General features: G+C 48.1%; 1 protein-coding gene across 7 annotated transcripts in view; it reads left to right on the forward strand.

Moving 5' to 3' along the window:
- The first annotated feature begins 7,577 nt into the window (after positions 1-7,577).
- Snph (syntaphilin) overlaps positions 7,578-14,109 on the forward strand; it is a 40,081-nt gene continuing 33,549 nt past the window's right edge. For 3 of the 7 annotated variants that reach the window (XM_047541455.1, XM_047541454.1, XM_047541456.1), the window contains exons 1-2: positions 7,578-7,771; positions 8,014-8,118. The gene's annotated coding sequence lies outside the window, so the exon portion shown is untranslated. Of the gene's footprint in view, positions 7,772-7,876; positions 8,119-14,109 lie in introns of those variants that run through there. The other 4 variants (XM_047541459.1, XM_047541458.1, XM_047541460.1 and 1 more) reach the window with 4 other exon arrangements.

Below are 14,109 nucleotides of genomic sequence, written 5' to 3' on the forward strand. Positions count from 1 at the left end.
CACATCTCTGAGATTCACCCAAGTTGGCACAGGCATCAGTAGTTTGTTCCTTTTTATTTCTAACTAGTATTCTGTTTGTCTGGATATGCCAGTTTATTTATGCATGTACCCATTAAAGGATATTTAACTTGTTTCCAGTTTTTATAATTATAAATAGAACTACATGCATTTGTGTACAATTTTTGTGTGAATATAAGTTTTGATTTCCCTAGGAGTGTGATTGCTGGGTCAGGTGGTATATTTGACTTTCTAATACATTACCAAGTTATTTTCCAGAGCGGATGTAGGATTTTTCATTCCCACTAGTAATGAATGAGAGTTCTAATTTACTTGATATTTTCAGATAATCGTAGATTCACATAACAATTGTAAGAAATACAGAGAGACTATAACCATCATCACAATGAGGAGGAAACAGTTTCTCCCAACGGGAACAGCTTTAGTGTAACATCACAAGCAGGAATTTGACATTGCTATAGTCCACCAGCCTTATTCAGATCTTGCCAGTTTTCCATGTACTCATTTGTGTGTGTATTTAGTTCCATGCAATGTTTTCACATGTGTAGCTTTGTATGAACACCACTGTAGTAAAGGAGCAGAATAATCCGATCCCGAGGATCATTTGTGCTGCCTTTTATTTGCCAGTTATCTCCCTCCCTGCTCTTCCCCTTAGCCACTGGCTACCACTGAGCTGTTCTTCATTGCTATAATTTTGTCAGTAGTACAATTGACTTTCCTGGGTTAACTTAAAATCCGGAGACTTGGTTGAGCTCACAAATTAGTTCTAGGTGGTTTTGTTTTTGTGTAGCCTTTCATATTTTCTACACAGACAACCATTTTATCTACTAAAAGGAACAGTTTTACTTCTTCCTTTGCATTCTGTATGTCTTTTCTTTTTCTTACCCTGTAGCACTGGCTAGAACACCAACACGAGGTTGAACAGGAACAGTGAGACTAGGTATCTTTGTATCATTCTAAGTCTTAGAAGATAAGTGTCAACTATTTCACTCAAAATATGACGTTAACTATATTTGAGGGTAGAGTTTGTCATTTGTGTTTTTAGTGGGGAGTAATTTGTATCGATCAGATTGGGGATTGTATTAGTCTGCTTTCTATTGCTGCAACAATGATACTGGGTACTTAAAAAAGAAAAGGGGTGTATTTAACTCACAACTTTAGAGGGTGGAGGGCAAAAGTTAGGCAGCCGCATGTGCTGCGCCTCTGGCGAGGGCCTCCTGGGCTACATCACAACATGGAGGATGGCATCATGGCTGGCATATGTGCCAGAAAGAGGGCTCATGTGGTCATCAGGAAGCAAGGGCAATCCAGAGTCCAAGCTTGCTCTTTTTAGAACAGTTTCTTCTTGCAGGAACTAGTCAAGGTCTGTGCTCACAATAACTTAACCTCTATCCACCTTTTAAAAGTTCTGTCACCTCAGTACTGCCAGGCTGAGCCGACCTTCCAGCACATGAACCTTTGGACGGCATCTGAATCATAACAAGGATATTCCTTTCCGTTCCTAGTTTGCTGAGAGATTCTATTATGAATGGATACTGAATTTTGTCAAATGCTTTTCTCATTAATTGATTGGATCATGAGGTTTTTCCTTTTCGGGCTGTTAAAATGGTAGTATATACTGATGGACTTTTTTAACCCATTTTGCATTTCTGGAATAAACTCCGCTGGTCATTGTGCAGTATTCCTTTTTTGTATGCTGTATTGGATTTGCTAATATACTCTTAACAGCTTTATTTAGATATAATTCACATACCATAAAATCAACCCTTTTAAAGTATTCAATTCTGTGGTTTTTAGTATAGTCACAGTGTTATGCAACTATAATCATTATCTAATTTTAAAACACTTTCATCAGCCCAATTTGAGACCTCATACTCATTAGCAATAACTACCAGTTCCCTTCTTTACCCTCCACAGCCCGTGGCAACACTAATCCACTCTCTAACAATTTGGTTATTTCATACACTTATATAAATGGAATCATACAATATTAACATTTATGCTTTTGTGTCTGGCTCCTTTCATTTTCAAGGTTTATCCATATTGTAGGACTTACCTTTATTTCTTTTTGTGCCCAAATAATATTCCACCATATGGGTATATCACATTGTTTATCCAGTCATCAGTTGATGGACACGTGAGTTGTTTCCACTTTTGATTATTATGAACAATGCTGCTATGGACATTAGTGCATAAGTTTTTGTGTATGTGTATTTTTATTTTTCTTGATTATATACATAGTAGAATAATTGCTGTGCTACACAGTAAATTTATGTTTGCATTTTTGAGGAACTATCAAATCGTTTTCCAAAGAGCTACACCATTTTACACACCTACCAGCAATGTATGAGAATTCCAATTTCCCTATGTCTTCGTCAAGACTTGTTATTGTCCCTCATTTCTATCATGGCCACAGTAGTGAGTATGAAGTGGTATCTTATGATTTTGATTTGCATTTCTATAGTGATGAAGAACATCTTTTTTATGTGGGATTGGATAATATTTTGTTGAGGGTTTTTGTTCATAAGACATAATGGTTTATATTTTTTCTTGTCATCTTTCTCTGGTTTGGGTATCATAAAATAATTTGGAAAGCATTTCTTCCTATTCTCATTCTCTGCAAAAGACTGAAGATTTGTGTTATTCTTCTTTCAATGTTTGGTAGAGTTCACACCATAAAACCACCTGGATCTGGAGATTTCTATTTTGGAAGATTTCAAAATATGAATCGCTTTTTTAAATAGTTGTAAAACTATCAGTTGTCTATTTCGTTTTGGGAGCATTTGGTACTGTAGTTTCAAAGAATCATTCTGTTTCATCTACCTTGGTGAGATTGTGTATGCAGAGTTGTTTCAAGTATTCCTTTATGGGCTGGGGTGGTGGCTCACTGGCAGAGCGCTTACCTAGCACATGTGAGGCACTGGGTTCCATCCTCAGCACCACATAAAAATAAATAAAGATAATTGTGTCCATCTACAACTAAAAAATATATATTCCTTTATTATTCTTTTAATATCTATGAGGTTCACAGTAATAACCCCTCTTTCATTTCAGAGGTGCACTGAGCCACATCCCCAGCCCTTTTTATATTTTATTTACAGATAGGGTCTTGCTAAGTTGCTGAGGCTGGCTCTGAGCTTGAGATCCTCCTGCCTCAGGCTCCTGAGCTGCTGGGATTACAGATGTGCCCTACCACACCCAGCCTTCTTGGTGTTTTGGATTTATCTTCTCGTGTTTTTCTGTTTTTGATTTCATTGATTTCTGCTCCTTTATTTATTACTTTTTTTCCTTTGGCTTGCTCTGGGTTTCTTTTGCTCTTATCTTTCTAGTTTTATGGAGGCAGAAGTATGGATAATTGATTATGCTCTTTCTTCTTTTCTAATGTAAATATACAATGCTATACATTTCCTTCAAACACTGCTTTAACTGTATCACATATTTTGATATATTGTACTTCTGCTTTTGTTCAGTTCAAAATATTTTCTAATTTCCCTTGTGACTTCCTATTTGTCCTGTGAATTATTTAGAAGGATGTTGTTGAATTTCCAAGAGAGATTTCCTGCTATTTTTCATGAATGAATTTTGTCTAATTCCTTTATGTTCAGAGAACATACTTTAAATGATTTTGATTCTTTTAACTTTGTTAAGGGTTGTTTTATGTATGAATTTATGATCTGTCTGGGTGAATGTTCCATGAGTACTTAAAAAGAATATAGTCTTAATTTTTAGGTGAGTGTCAATAAATGTCAGCTGGACCTTGTTGTTCAATTCTTATCTTGCTTATTTTCTATTCATTCTGCCGATTCCTGAGGAAAGGAGTATTTGTGTCCCCAGCGATGGCTGTGAGTGCGTTCATTTCTCCTTTCGGCCTCCCAACAGGGCAGATGCTTACCCAGCGGCCGTCTTACGCCGTGTCACACAGACATTCACAATTATTGTTGTAAATGGATTATCGTACGTACAATTTTTATATCTTCTTGATTAACTGACCTTTTTATTTATCATGTAATGATTATCCCTGGTAATTTTTTTGCCTTGAAGTCTAGTTTTCTTACAGTAATGGCATTTCTAGTATTAAGAGCCATTCCTCCTTTCCCTTGATTAGGTTTACATGGTACATGTATATTTTTTTCAGATTTTACTTTTAATCTACCTCTGTCATTGTATTTAAAATGAATTTCTTGTAAATTACAGTAATAAAGTCATGCTGATCCATTCCGATGACTCCGTCTTCATTGGTGTGTTTCGATCACTTACTTCCAGGTTTGCATTCAGGTCTGCCATTTTATATTTTGTTCACCATTTGTTCCCTTTATTTTCATGCCTGTTTCCCCCTTTCTTGCCTTTTTGAAATATTTGAACTCTTTTTTAGAATTCCATTTTAATTTATCTGTTGTGTTTTTACTGCATATTTTTAAAGTAAAAATTTTGAATAGCTGCTCTAGGGATTACAAATACATCCTTAACGTCTCATACTCAACCTAGAATTGGTATTTTACCACTTTGAGTGTAGAAACCTTACACCATAGAGGTTTCTTTTATAAGTATTTGTCTTATTATATAGCTTAAAGACACTAAAAGCCCATTAAACAATGATACAATTGTTGCCTTTCAACAATTTCAACTGTCCAACATTTTAAAGAATTCAAGGGGAGAATAGTATATTAAATTCACTCAGATATTTACCATTTTTTAATGCCTTTGCTTCCTTTTTGGCATTCCAAGTTTCCTTTTCGACGTGACGTCTTAGTTTTTCTTTATCTGAGAAAGTCTTTATTTCACTTTGGTTCCTGGAGGATGTCTGCCTGGTGTGGGTTGGGGTCTCCTTTCTTTTGAAAGACATAAAGTCGTTCTGTTTTCCCCTGTCCTCTGGGGTTTCTGATGAGAAATCTGCAATGACTCAAAAGCATGACTCTCCTACAGTTAGTGCCTCAGTTTTCTCTGATTGCTTTCTCAAAGAGTATATTCTTAGATTTTAATTTTTAGTAGTAACTGAAAACTATGACATTGGTATCATTTGGCTTATCTTCTTTAGGGTTCCTCAGAAAGTTGGAAAGTGGAGCCTTATTTGCTCTGCTCTGCTTTGCTGCCTGCTTCCCACAGTCATTGTCCCTGCATCTGGAGCCAGAAAAAGATGCAAAACAGCAGGGCTCATCCTCCCTCAGGAGCACAGCTACTCTGATTGGAGAAGTTTCTTCTCCTTCTGAGTTTTAGGTACCTGTGTATTCCTGCTGCCAAAGGATTACCTGGAGACTGGGGTGTGAGAAACTGGAGAAAAGATTTGAAAAGAAAAGAAAAATGTATTTCCCCCACTTACTCTGAGAATCAGAAGCCTCCTTTCCGAGCCTCCAGTCAGAACCAGGGGGATCATTTGTGAGCTTTCTCTGTGATGATTCCCGGTTTTGGTCTGTCTTGAGTCCAGTCTGGGAGAGATCAGAGGAAACAAAAGTGGTAAATTCACCACCAGCTCAGCAGTTCATCAAATTTTGGCTTTCCCCATTTGGCCTGCTAGTATTTTCTCCTCAGAATCCTCAAGTAGCTGCCCCTGGTATTTTGTTCAGTTTTGTTGCTGTGTTCAGTGGGAAGAGTACACTTACCCAGAACTGGAATCAAAATTGCTTTTGAAACTAACAGAAATTTAACTATTTCTCAATAACCTCAAAACAAAATTCCTGACTTCTTCGGAATGATTTTATACTTATTGTTTTATACTTACAATCCTCATTCATTGCAATTGATATTATAAGTACACACTGAGTCTCTTCTCAGTCACCTGCTGTCTGATGCTCAGGAGAATTCTTTACTAGCAGACACCATTCCAGATGGAAATAATGGGGGTGGAGAAGTCGCCTGTTTTGGAGATGTTCCTAGTGGAGATTTCTGGGAAATGTAGTCTTCTAACTACCAAGCAAAATAAAACATGGGGGAAAGATAAAAAAATATTTGAATGACGAACTCGGAAAATTTCTCCTGCTAATCCCAGTGATTACATGATTTCTTTTGGTTTTATTTCAAGTGTAAAGAAGTCACTTATATAACTTAGGTGGGTGTTCTGACTGCTAAAAATTTTCATCCACTAACTGGTTAAAACAGCACTAGGCTTTGTGGACAGCGGGCCTCAACATTTCATATGGCTTTTTCAACTACAATTTCTATTCCTGCTCCAATTTCACTGCCATGTTTTTCCACAATGACACGATAATGACCACCTGATGGGAAAATTCAGTGTAACTGAATAGAGGGGAAAATATAGCTAATGCCAAAAATTTACATGCATTTATTGCAAGACAAGACAAAAACAAAAACTGCATTTGCTGCTACATAGAGCGATAGAAAAAGATTCAGCTTTGAAAAGTAACAGAAAATTTATAAATAATGATTTCTTCATGTACATTATAAATATTAGCTGTTTCTCACCAGGCCAATATTGCAGAGTCATGAATAAGTTGGCGAAGTTACTTTATAGGTTCTTCTCTTGGAAAAGTCAGCTTGGAGAGGAGAGAGTACCAAGTTCAGCCTTAGCAATAGTAGACAGAGACTTAAAGACTTCAGAGACTCTAGACATCAAGACCTCCAGCATGACGTCTAGCCGAGCATTCTCATAGACATCTCGGGCCTGGAAGAATGCGTGCCTGCTCTCTTGTTCATTCAGTCAATATTTATTGAGCACTTGCTTTGTGTTAGGTACTGTTCTAGGCACTGGGGATATAGCAAGGGAAGAAAATTTCCTTCCCTCATGAAGTGTACATTCTAGTGTAACAACTAGTAAGCGAAGTGAGTGACGGGCAGAGCCACGCAAGGTGAAGTCGGAGGGGTGGGGCAAGACAGGGCAGATGGCAGAGGTGATTCAAAAAAGCACGGGTTGGTTTTGAGCAGAGAATGGCTGATCAGATAGCGCTTTTTCGGAAAGAGGGAGCCCCTCTCCACCGCAGCCCCCTTCCCACACGTGCAGCAGATGAGGAATCAGGCCCAGGGAGTGAGTTATCTAAAGTTACATGGCTGGAGTGGAAGGGTTAGACATGGAAAGTGGAAATCCAGTTTCCTGGACTTTTTCCCAATCCCTTTGTTGGGGAAGACAGAAGAGAAAGACCCCAAATGAAGATGTCAGGTTGCGATTGCTTTCCTTTGTACCATGATCATTATTTTAATCTTTCAAAGGAAGACGTTTCTGCCCTCAGAAATTTGTTTCTGTTATTATTTTCTTAGAAGTCCAAGTGTTGATCACGTTAAATACTCAGACTTGGTCTGGGGAGTGAAGAATATTCCTAAGGGCGTTCAGATCAAATTACTGCTTCACATGAGCCCACGCGCCAGGGAGTGGGATTGGTGTCACCATCCCAGGTTACGGATGAGAAAGTGGAGGCCCCACGGGCGAAGCGACTTGCCCAGGGTCACGTGCACTGCCGTGGCCCAGCGCGCTGTCCGCCACGCCCCACCGCCCGGCTCTGCGGACTGGCGGGCGTGTGCGTGGGAGAGGAGCCCCTCCCGGTGCGCTGGCGTCCCTCCTCCTGGGCCCTCGGGAACCGCAGATCAACTATCTCTTTAAGAAGGAAAGTGAAGACGGGCCGCTTACGCAGCTGCCGGCGAGCCGCCGACTGGCTGGTCCCCTGCATCCACCTCTCCCTCCCTCCTCGCTCCCTCCCTCCCGGCAGCCCCAGCCCCGGCCAGCACCCGGCCAGCCGCCTCCTGCAGGGGCTCGGGAGCGCGAGTCGGCGGCCGGGCAGGGCAGCCCACGCCATGGAAGCCTCGGCAGGTGATGACAAGGCCCCCGGGACCTCCGGGCCCACCGCCCAGCCGCGCCCGCCGCACCCCAGAGTGCCAAGTGCCAGGGGTGGGGGCGGCGCGGAGGGAGCGCGCACGGAGCCCGCGGCGGGCAGCCTGCGCCCCGAGCCCTCGGGCCAGGGCGGCCCGGCCGTCCGCGGCCGGGGCTCGGCGGCCCGGGTGTCCCCGCCCGCGCTCACGCGCGCTGTCCGTCTCTCTCCCCCACCGCCGCAGGTTGCTGATCGGGCCAGGCGGCTGCAGCGGCGACTGCAGAGGCGCTGCGCCAAGCCGGGCCGGAGCGGCGCGGGCGGCGGGACTGCGGAGGGCGAGTGGACTCAGGTAAGGAGGCCGCGGCCGGGCGGGAGGGGCCGCGCTGCTCCGCCGGGGCCCGGACCGCGCGCTGCGGCAGATCCCTCGGGGGCACCAGCCGAGGGGGTCATCGTGACTCATTCCTGCCCTCCCTTCGCTCCCCCGCGTCTTCCTCAGCGTCCCCACCCCAGCCGTGAGATTGACGAGAGGATGCCGAGTGCGGCAGGGGGATGCCCAAGGTGGGCGGCACTGGGGGGCCGCGGGGAGCGCCCGCTCCCCGTTCCCATTTGCCTTCCTCTTCTGGTACTTGGCAACATGCAAGCTTTTCTTTTTTCCTTCCTGGAGGAGGAGCAAGGGGACCTGGGGGCGGGAGAAGGACGGAACCCCACACCTACTCCAAGGTCAAGTGCCCACGACTGCTTCTTTCCCCTCTTTCCCGCTGAGAAGGCTCAGCGCTCTGCGGTGTCTGAGAAAACTGTCCATGACCCCTAGAGAGGGCGACCCGAGCCTGTCTCCCTTGAGCTTCCGTGGGATGCCTGCTTTCTCCCCCAATCCCAGGAAGGAGCGGGGCGTGGGCAACAGCTTCCCGCTGGGAAGCCCCAGATACCCTGCCCCAGCCCTGCAGCCTCAAGGAGAGGCCTGGTCACATGCTGCCTGTTCCCTGGGCCCTCTCTGTCCCTCTGGTGGTGTGGGCTGGGCTGGACTGGAGGAGCTTCCTAGAAAGGAAGGTCTCTGCAAGGGGAGTGGGGTAAGGAAAGTGCTAGAGATTGGGGTTCTAGGCCCCGAACTTGCTAGTTGGCGACAAGTAGCCATCTTAAAATTCTTAAGGTGTGGGTGTCTGTCTGCTCCTCTGTCAGAGGCAGGAGTTAGATTCAATGGTCTGCAGGGTCTTAATGTACCACTCAGGCTGCTCTCCCAGCGGGACCTCTACCAAAGCAATTTAAATTTAGGTTTGTGAAATCATCGGGATTCCCAGGGTTAAGCTCTCCCAGCTCCCGACTTCTCCAGTGAAACCCTGACCTTGCGGCTCCCTGGCGCTGGAAGTGTCAGACAGGCCTGGCGTGACAATCTGTGCTGTTTCTGCCTTTCCCCAAGTTTCGGCTTCCTCATCTGTAATCTGGGGAGAGGGGTACCTGCCGGAAGCTCCTGGAACGGTGCCTGTGCCTGGCACACAGTAGGTTCCCAGCTACTTGGGACCTGGGAGGTGGACTAGGAGAGAGAGGAGGAGGCTGCCTTCGTCTTCTGCCCCCCTCCCGCTCCCCTGCCAGTCTTCTCCACATCCCTGAGGATGGTGTCCCTGCCAGGAGATAATGAATGCTGGCATGTGTTGGGCCACCAGGCCGAGGGCCTCGCAGCAGCCAGGAGGTGCAGACATTTCTACTGCAAGGCTGTGACATCATTCCAGCAAATGATGGTCCCATGGAAGCATGTGTAGACCAGTCCTGGGTTTGGAACACCCTGGCATCTTTGGGCAGAGGTTCCAAGGGAACAGAAGCATCTGGTCTTGAATGCTGGTAAGGGTACAGGGACCAAGGCTTCCAGATTTCAGATGAAGTCCCTGCTGCTCCCTTGCCCTCCCTGGAATCTCTCCCTGAGACCAGGAAGTCAAGTGTGGGGCTCCCCTGTTTTCTATTCTTTATCTTCCCTCCAGGGTCCTTTCAGCCACCAACTTGGCCTTTCTTGCTCCAGTTTATTGCATAGATACTTTGTGCCTTTGGACAGGGTGGTAAAGGGGGGATTCCCCACGGGGTGACAGGGGATTCTGCCACTGCACCATTTAGGCTAAAGGGAATCATTGTGCCCCCGGCCCCCGCGCCCTAAATCCCTGTTCCACTGTGGGCTCCTGCTGGCGGAGGCCCCATCTGGTTGTCCTGTGTCTCCAGCCTCTGGGCTATTGAGCACAAGTAGGTGCTCAGTAAGTGTTGGACTGAATAAATTTGAGGAAATGTGTTCCTGCACCAGCGAGGTTGGCTCGATCCTGCAATGTGTGGGTGGCATAGGAAAGAGGACTGTCATTATTAGGATTATTGCTAATACTGTCGTCAGCGCCATTGCCAGTGGCTAACAGATATTTGACCTGTTCTTCTAGGGCTTCTGACGAGGGCAAAGAGGCAGATGTGCCTAGGAGGGTGGCAGTGTTGGCCGGGAGGGGTTCGGATGGTGCTGGCCAGTGTGAGGCGTGACAGTGGAGGGAGGGGCTGGCAAGAGAGACTCCAGCCCTCGCTGTGTGCAGGGAGGGAGCCAAGCCCCAGGATCGAGACAGGTAGCAGGAGGTCCGGAGACTCCTGGGGTCCCATTCAGCCACCCCCTCATCATGTGACCTTGGGTCAACCAGGCCCCCTCTCAAGGTCTGGGGACTGGGCTACACGGTCAAGGCTCCTTTAGGTTGTGACATTATTTCAAGTGAACTTTAAAAAATAAATGTGAACAACTATCTATTCCTCCTGATATTATGTGTAGAACCCCAGACCAACACCTACCTCAGGTGAGCCTCCCACCTACCTAGGCCTATTGGAAAGATGAGGAAACCGAGGTTTAGACTAAGTGACGTGCACATGCTGCCCAGCTGGAGGAGGTGGCCTTGTTCACCTGACACGAGGCCTGTCTGACTTGCTCTCCCGTCCCAACCTTGCTGTGGCCAGTTACGGTGCCCTGGCACGCTCGTGGGGGGTGGGGACAGGAGGGCAGCGAGGATCGCTATGAGAGATCAGGTGTTTCTCCACCGTGCTGGCAGCAGAGGGCTTGCTGGCTCCAGCCGAAGGGCCTGTGAGTCACGGCTGGAGGGTTTTCAGCACGAGCTGGGCTTGGCTGAGGGGGGCGGGGGTGCCCCTCTACCAGGGAAGGTGTCTGGGTCCAAGCAACAGCCAGGACAGACACACTTTTGAGTGTTCCCTGTTTGCCGGGCTCCGTCCTACCCAGGTCAATTGTTTGCGCCTTAGACCCTCCCAATCCGCAGACACTGTGTGAAATTTTACCAGCGAGAGAACCAGGGTAGGGGGACTCGCGCTCGCCCAGGGCTGTCCGGCTGATATGGCTGTCGTAGACCCTGAAAGCCGCTGGCTGGGCCTCCAAGGCCTGCTTTGAGTCTGAGGCCGCCCATTGTCGAGTAACCTTGTAAGCCGGTCTCCCTCTGAGAGTGGGTGTTCCCGTCCCGAGTGAGCTGGATGCCTCTAGTGGCCCTAAAAGGCTTAAATGTGACCTTACTCCAGTGGAGGGGCTGGAGGGGACTTGTGGCCTTGCTGGGCACTGGTTAGTGTCTGTTTTTGTTTATTAACTTGGCCCTGGGCTAAGAGCACAGAGCGCAGGAGAGAGTCCCAGGCAGTCCCTGGTTTCTGGAAGTTCTCATAAACGGAGAGACAGATACCCAAACATGTCAGCATGAAAACAAGTCTCAGCCATGAGGTGTATGAACGTGGGTGTGATCAGGGAGCAGAGAAGCCCGGGAGGGTCTTTCCTACCTACCCAGTGAGCCAGGAAGGCGTGGGAGAGATGCCAAATTGAGTTTGGGAATAATAATGATGATAATAGGGATCTCCCTGCCCCTGACATTTCCAGACCATTCTAGAGACCTGTTAGCTCTTGTCCCCAGCAACCGAAAAGGTGTCCACAGAGTCTGAGGGACCATCCAGGCTCACTCTGTGGCACAGTTCCAGTTGAACTATTCATTTGTCCTGGGTGGACCAGAATCTTCCCTGTCCTTAGAGGCTTCTAGAAGCAGGCTTCTTTTTTGTGGGGAGGAGGGGGGAGGCGGGTACTGGGGATTGAACTCAGGGGCACTTGACCACTGAGTCACATCCCAGCCCTATTTTGTATTTTATTTAGGGACAGGGTCTCACTGAGTTGCTTAGGTCCTCACTTTTGCTGAGGCTGGCTTTGAACTCACGATCCTCCTGCCTCAGCCTCCCAAGCCTCTGGGATTACAGGTGTGGGCCACTGCATCTGGCTTAGAAGCAGGACTCTGATTCCTCTTGGAAAGCCTGCCTAGTGCCTGTGACCATCCGGTAGGCTTGGGAATTCTTGGTCCTGTCTCCCCTCCTTCCCCCTGTCCGGAGAAACTGCTAACGCCTGGAGAGCGGAAGCAGCCACCCACCCACGGTTACTCAGCAGGGCTGGGCTCACCCCTCTGGCCGATGGGGTTGTGGTTCTGCTCCAGCCACAGGAGCGCCTCCTGCATCTAGGCCACCGTGGGCCTGAGGGCCACTGCTCCACCTGATGGGCAGCTGGTGCTGAGACCTGGTGCGGGTGATACTGAGCTGAGGCCCTTGAAGAGGGGAGGCCTGTGTGACCCCGGCTGCTTTGCATCCCCAGTGGACAGATATTTATGACGTGTCTGTCACATGCCCAGCACTGTCCTCTCTCCTCAAGGTGCTAAGACAACCAAAACGGAGTTGTCTGGGAGGAACCTGGCACGGTGCAGAGGTCCAGCACCAGCAGCCAGGAGGCGTGAGCCCTCGCACTGGCTCTGCCAGCGACTCCCGGGTGACCTGAGACCAGGCCTTGTGCCCGTCCACACCTCTGGGGCTCAGAGCTGGTGACCTGTAAGGGCCCTTCCCACTCAGGCTGGCCGTCGCAACTCTTCTTCCGGTTCCATAAGCACTTTGGGGTGCAAGGATGGACAGGAGGCAGGTAGCCGTCCCTTGAGGAAGAATAAGATAAAGTAACAAGAGGCGAGAAGGGCTGGGCTCCGGGGTCAGGGGAAGGCCCCCTCAAAGCCCCGCTCAAAGATAGGACCATGCAGAGACCGGCGGAGGCAGTTGCTGTGCGTTTTATTTCATGCGCTGAATCGGGAGGTGCAGAGTCTGCTGTCACAGGGGGACAGGACTAGAGAGCGAGGCTCCTGGACTTAGACCTCACAGAGGTCCTGGGGGGACGCATCCCAGGTTGGCCAGCTCCTTATGGTGCTGAAGAAGGACATTTCAAAGACACTTAGTTCACTTTGCTCTCATATAGGAAGGGAGAGAGCATTTAAATACCTCTCTCCCCCAGACAAAAAGGCCATGCTATCAGAAATAAAGGTACTGCTTCAAAATTGAATGTTTTTTTTCTTTTCTTGTGTAGAAACTCCCTGCAGGCTGAGGGTGTAGCTCATGGGTAGAGCACTTGCCTCCCATATTCCATCCTAAACACCACAGACAAACAAACAGATGACCCCACCCCCCCACCCTGAAGCTAGGCACAGTGGGGTAGCACGCATCTATAATCCCAGTTGCTCAGGAGGCTGGGACTGGAGGATCGCAAGTTGAAGGCCAACCTCAGCACTTTCACAAGATTAGTTGTAAAGCACCCCTGGGTTCAGTTCCCAGGACCACAAAACAGGCCAGCTCGTGCATTGTCCTGATTTTGCTCATTTTGCCACAGGCAAGTATCCTTGTGTGGCTCTGGAGTCAGGTGCTTGGGTTTGGGTTCCTTTTGGCTTCAGCCTCTGCCTCACCACCTGTGGAATGGGGAGATGATGCTGTTGATGTCCTGAGGTCGCTGGGAGGTCTTTCTGCTAAAAAGCACATAAGCCCCCAGGGACCTCACCCACAGTGTCCTTCAAAGGCCCCCGGGGGCTGGCTGCCTGCCCAGGAATGCGTGTTGGAAGGAGGCCGTGGCTACCCTGCCCCTGCTCCACCCCGCCGTTCTTGCCCTCGAGTACGCGGGCCGGGTCCTCACTCTGATCGACAGCACAGAAATGCAGATATTCGTTTGTGACGTCTCATTTTAGAAGTGTGGCACCAAGGCCGCATGTTCCAACGCACGTATTAAAGCCCGGGGGGCTGGGGCGCGGCTGGGGCGCGGCGCTGGCCTGGTGCACACCAGGCCCTGGCTGGACTCCCCAGGGCTGCAAAACGTATTAAAAAGTAAATAAAACATGAAGCATGTCCGGGACAGCCCTGAGGTGGTGACCTCGGCGTGGGCTTTAGATGTGGGCACGCGGTGCTCAGCAAGTCGCCCTCGGGTCCGCAGAGGAGGGAGTCACGCAGGCTGGTCTGCGAGGCGCCGGGGTTTGTTGGCTTTCGCCTGTTTGCTTCTGGGCCC

Source organism: Sciurus carolinensis, chromosome 2 (genome assembly GCF_902686445.1).
Source record: "Sciurus carolinensis chromosome 2, mSciCar1.2, whole genome shotgun sequence".
Lineage (NCBI taxonomy): Eukaryota > Metazoa > Chordata > Mammalia > Rodentia > Sciuridae > Sciurus > Sciurus carolinensis.